At 38.0% G+C, this 5,819-nt stretch overlaps 1 pseudogene across 1 annotated transcript in view; it reads right to left on the minus strand.

Annotated features, from left to right (window-relative positions):
- The window catches only part of LOC105538626, a 146,485-nt pseudogene that overhangs the window by 48,535 nt on the left and 92,131 nt on the right, over positions 1-5,819 (minus strand). Inside the window, exon 8 of the transcript XR_001005938.1 lies at positions 2,206-2,220. The product of XR_001005938.1 is annotated as a zinc finger protein 430-like (transcript). The remainder of the gene's footprint in view (positions 1-2,205; positions 2,221-5,819) is intronic.

Here is a 5,819-nt window from a genome sequence, read left to right on the forward strand (position 1 = left end):
GTAGTTGAGCGGTTTTGAGTGAGTTTCTTATTCCTGAGTTCTAGTTTGATTGCATTGTGGTCTGAGAGACAGTGTGTTATAATTTCTGTTCTTTTACATTTGCTGAGTTCTTCCAACTATGTGGTCAATTTTGGAATAAGTGTGATGTGGTCCTGAGAAGAATGTATATTCTGTTAAGTTGGGGTGGAGAGTTCTGTAGATGTCTATTAGGTCCGCTTGGTGCAGAGCTGAGTGCAATTTCTGGATATCCTTGTTAACTTGCTGTCTCATTGATCTAATGTTGACAGCGGGGTGTTAAAGTCTCCATTATTATTGTGTGGGAATCTAAGTCTCTTTGTAGGTCTCTAAGGACTTGCTTTATGAATCTGGGTCCTCCTGTATTGGGTGCATATCTATTTAAGATAGTTAGCTCTTTTTATTGAATTGGTCCCTTTACCATTATGTAATGGCCTTCTTTGTCTCTTGATCTTTGTTGGTTTCAAGTCTGTTTTATCAAAGACTAGGATTGCAACCCCTGCTTTTTTTGTTTTTCATTTGCTTGGTAGATCTTCCTCCATCCCTTTATTTTGTGCCTATGTGTGTCTCTGCATGTGAGATGGGTCTCCTGAATACAGCACACTAATGGATCTTGACTATCCAATTTGCTAGTCTGTGTCTTTTAATTGGAGCATTTAGCCCATTTATATTTAAGGCAAATATTGTTATGTGAATTTGATCCTGTCATTATGATGTTAGCTGGTTATTTTGCTTGTTAGCTGATGCAGTTTCTTCCTAGCATTGATGGTCTTTACAATTTGGCAAGTTTTTGCAGTGGCCGATACCGGTTGTTCCTTTCCATGTTTAGTGCTTCCTTCAGGAGCTCTCGTAAGGCAGGCCTGGTGGTGACAAAAACCTCTCAGCATTTGCTTGTCTGTAAAGGATTTTATTTCTCCTTCACTTATGAAGCTTAGTTTGGCTGGATATGAAATTCTGGGTTGAAAGTTCTTTTAAGAATGTTGAATATTGGTCCCCACTCTCTTCTAGATCTCTTTCTGCCAAGAGATCTGTTAGTCTGATGGGCTTCCCTTTGTGGGTAACCCGACCTTTCTCTCTGGCTGCCCTTAACATTTTTTCCTTCATTTCAACTTGGGTGAATCAGACAATTATGTGTCTTGGAGTTGCTCTTCTTGAGGATTATCTTTGTATTTCCTGAATTTGAATGTTGGCCTGCTTTGCTAGGTTGGGGAAGTTCTCCTGGATAATATCCCAAAGAGTGTTTTCCAACTTAGTTCCATTCACTCCATCACTTGCAGGTACACCAGTCAGATGTAGATTTGGTCTTTTCACATAGTCCCATATTTCTTGGAGGCTTTGTTCATTTCTTTTTACTCTTTTTTCTCTAAACTTCTCTTGTCACTTCATTTCATTCATTTGATCTTCAATCACCGATACCCTTTCTTCCACTTGATCAAATCAACTACTGAAGCTTATGCATGCATCATGTAGTTCTCGTGCCATGGTTTTCAGCTCCATCAGTTAGCCATTCGTCTAATCTTTTTTCAAGGGTTTTAGCTTCTTTGCGATGGGTTCGAACATCCTCCTTTAGTTCAGAGAAGTTTGTTATTGCCGATTGTCTGAAGTCTTCTTCTCTCAACTCGTCAAAGTCATTCTCCAGGCAACTTTGTTCCATTGCTGGCGAAGAGCTGCGTTCCCCTGGAGAAGAAGAGGCACTCTGATTTTTAGAATTTTCAGCTTTTCTGCCCTGGTTTCTCCCCGTCTTTGTGGGTTTTTGTTGTTGTTGTTGTTGAGATGGAGTCTCGCTCTGTCGCCCAGGCTGGAGTGCAGTGGTGCAATCTCAGCTCACTGCAACCCGGCCAAGGTAAAAAATCTTTACAATGAAATATATAAGATATCAGTGAAAGAAATTAGAGAAGACAAAAATAAATTTAAATATATTTCATGTTGGCCGGGCGTGGTGGCTCACACCTGTAATCCCAGCACTTTGGGAGGCCAGGGCGGGTGGATCACAAGGTCAGGAGATTGAGACCAGCCTGGACAACATGGTGAAACCCTGTCTCTACTAAAAATACAAAAATTAGCACAGCATGGTGGCGCATGCCTGTAATCCCAGCTATTAGGGAGGCTGAGGCAGCAGAATCACTTGAACTCGGAAAGTGGAGGTTGCAGTGAGCCGAGATTGTACCAGTGCACTCCAGCCTGGGTGACTGAGTGAGACTCTGACTCAACAAGAACAAAAAAAAAAATTCATGTCTATGGATTGAAAGAATAAATATTGTTAAAGTACCATATTATCTAAAGTAATCTATACATTCAATAAACTTCCTATCAAAATTCCAGTGGCATTTTTTTCACAATAGGAAATACAGTTCTAAAATTTACAAGAAACTACAATAAACTTCAAATAGCCAAAGGAGTCTTGAGAAAAAAATAACAAAGCAGAGGGACAGGACATCATAATTTATAATGTCAAACTATATTTTAAGACTATAGTAATAAAAACAGGATGGAATATGTAGAAAAATTAACAAGAAATCCCTAATGGAACAGAAACCACTACTCTCACACATTTCAGACAGGATGCAAAAAGAGAACTAAAAAATAATTTAACAGAGTTTTTCAGCCGGGTGCAGTGGCTCACATTTGTAATCCCAGCACTTGGGGAGTCCAAGGTGGATCCACTTGGGTGGATCACTTGAGGACAGGTGTTCAAGACCAGCCTGGCCAACATGGTAAAACCCCATCTCTACTAAAAATACAAAACAATTAGCTGGGTGTGGTGGCAGGCACCTGTAATCTCAGCTACCAGGAGACTGAGGCAAGAAAATTGTCGAACCCAAGAGGCAGAGGTTGCAGTGAGTCAAGACCATGCCACTGCAATCCACCTGGGCAACAAGAGCGAAACATGAGCAAATATTTGATATTTGTGTGTTCACCCAAGGAAAAGGAGAAAGAGAATTTAAAAGCATAAAACAGAAGATGCCCTTTAGTGAGAGAAAATTTTAAGAAAATATTCAGTGTTCCCAGAAACTATATGCTTTGCAACACAGATTCCCAAATCACATTGTAAGGACTGGGTTACCCTTTTTTTTTTTTTTTTTTTAACCTTTGTACCTCTCACCTGTGTCATCTCTTGTGTTCACTCTTACCTACCTGGGGATTCATCCAACATCTCATGTCTCTTCATATTCCAGGGCTCTTTTTCTTGCTCCAGACTGGTGATTGGGTCTTGCTTAGAGATATCAATACCTGCTTTATTAAAAATAAATAGCATAAATCTTGCTTATATTCTCCAGTTACCAACCTAGTACTGTGCTCAGTAAAAAGGATGTAATAGAATATTCTAGAAAATTAATCCCAAACTACTAATTAATGAGACACATCTCTAACTATTTAGAAAATATTTTAAATTTGTAGGTCCTTAATTTTACTACCTGGTACTCATGAATCAAAAACTGATGGTGGAAAATAGATTTTAAGATACGGGCAATGATATTTTATGCCACCAAATTTCTGGAATTACCACTAATCTAGAGTGAAGGATGCAGATCAGCTCAGGAATGTGGAAAGTTCAGGTCAAGATGAAACATGTTGAAGAAATTCTTTTCCACAGACAAATCATCAAGATTTTCTTGAAAACTGGGATCAGAAACTCATTTATACAAAGCATAAATTACCACAAAAAAATTCAACAAAAAAAGAGACATAAAACCTTTAGAGTATATTAAGAATCATGTATTAAAGTTATTCTCACCCAAGAAGACCAGGTTTTTGTAGTTCTCTAACATCACATTCCTATATAAATTCTGCTGAGCAGGGTTCAGGCATTCCCACTCCTCCAGAGAGAATTCTATGGCCACATCCCTAAATGTCAATGTCTCCTGAAAAACACAAGCACAGAGACACACATATATTTACCAGGTGGCCATAGGAAAAATGTATTATTTGACTTAAGGTGAAATGAGAGAGTAAAGGGAATTGGTTCTGAGTTATAAGAATAACTGAAATTATCCAATAATTTTTAACACAGAAATATTCACAACACCAGTGTATGTAATACTTTTCTGGATCATAAAGAATATAATTAAGGACACAAATGTATACATGTTTGAGTGCTATATTTACATCATAATGAGTTGTGTATGTTTTCAGACAGAAAAAGACATGTTGAGTTAGATGGTACCTCTCAAATTTAAATGTGTAAGATAAACTGGAGATCCTGTCATGAAGCTTTTTTTTTTTTTCTTCCAGAAGATCTGGAATAAAGTCTGAGTTTTTAAAATTCTAACAAGGTCACTAGTAATGCCAATGTTTTTGACCCAAGAAGACTATTTTGTCAAACATTCCATAAGTGAAACAGACTGTGTTTTTCCCAATTTTTCTGGCCTATAAACAAAGAGCTTTAATTTTCCAAAGACAGATACTTGCAAAAAACAAACAAAAAAACCTAAGAAAAAAGGGCAGGTGCCAGATTAAATGTGATGGTTTATGCACATTAGCCACATAAAGATACTTAATAATAAAGAGAACAACAATTAACTCTACAGTGAAAAAGTCAGAGAGCTCTTTAACCAAGCAAATTATTAACATCAATAACACTAGAATAAATTTTACGATGTGCTGACGCACACAGAACACAACATCACTGCTGAGATATTGCCCCTCAAAAAGTCAATTATAGACTGAATTTAACCATAAAGAAAAATCAGTTTTATGTGGTCAAGATATCTCCCATGTTCTATAATTTTTAATAATGATTTTAAGCAGTCCTTCTTTAGCATCCTAGAAAGCAGGTATCTCTGAATAATTTTCTCCAGAACTTTCTGGGTAATAAAAGCCATCCTGTTTAAATAAGCATTTTCTTAATCCTGTTCTGCATAGAGCTAATGGAGAACACAGGTGACACCTCAACATTACATGTTCTCCATCCTTCCTAAGGACCCTAGGTTTCCCTCAACAGGAATCTTGAGTATCCACATCTTCCCACGTTCAACAGCCACAAAAGGAACACTTTTAATATGGCAGATCATAAATTCATGGTAGGAATTCTGCATTGCATATAAGAAGCCATGATGTAGAGAAGGCTCTGGTACATAGGATAGAAATATTTTTTAGAGACCCTTGACTATCACAAGAATTTTTAAAAGTACGTGAAACAAAATCATTGGGGAGGAAATACACAAGTAGAGAAGTAAAGATTTGCAAGTACTAAACACATGGCACTCCAGCAGGCAGAGTGGACACAGCTCTTGATCTGAGACATGTTTAGCTGAAAAGAAGCCATTTTTCCTTTCTCCTACTCCTCTGAAAATCCTTTTCAGATAAAACTATCGGACAAGCAACACCTGCATCTTGAGAACATTCCCTTAAAGACATCAGCACCACCTGCTTACCTACTAGCCTCACACTCACAGAAGGACCAAGACCAAAAAGTCTACCCATTTTTCTCGTTTATAACAGAAGAGATTCAGGAACAATGAGCTGCTCCACGGAAATAAAATATACGTTCCTCTTTTCCCGTCCACAGGTGCCCTCCACTGCCACAGACACCAACAATTTTTACTACAGTAATGAAAATATGGGCCACTGCCCTGCCCTGTCCCTACCAAACCCAAACAGAACATATCCTAAAACCACCCTTTAGTGCAAATGTGGCACTTAACTCTCAGGAATGTATCTTGAAGCCTTCATACTTGATTCTGGTCTCACCAGAGTCACATGAGGCCCTTCATTAAAACAACATGAATGCTTCCACCCAGAATACACAAAACCTGTGGAAAGGACATAAGTAAAGAGATTTCAGCAACTTTTTTTTTTTTTTT

Source organism: Mandrillus leucophaeus, unplaced genomic scaffold (assembly GCF_000951045.1).
Source record: "Mandrillus leucophaeus isolate KB7577 unplaced genomic scaffold, Mleu.le_1.0 Scaffold196, whole genome shotgun sequence".
NCBI lineage: Eukaryota > Metazoa > Chordata > Mammalia > Primates > Cercopithecidae > Mandrillus > Mandrillus leucophaeus.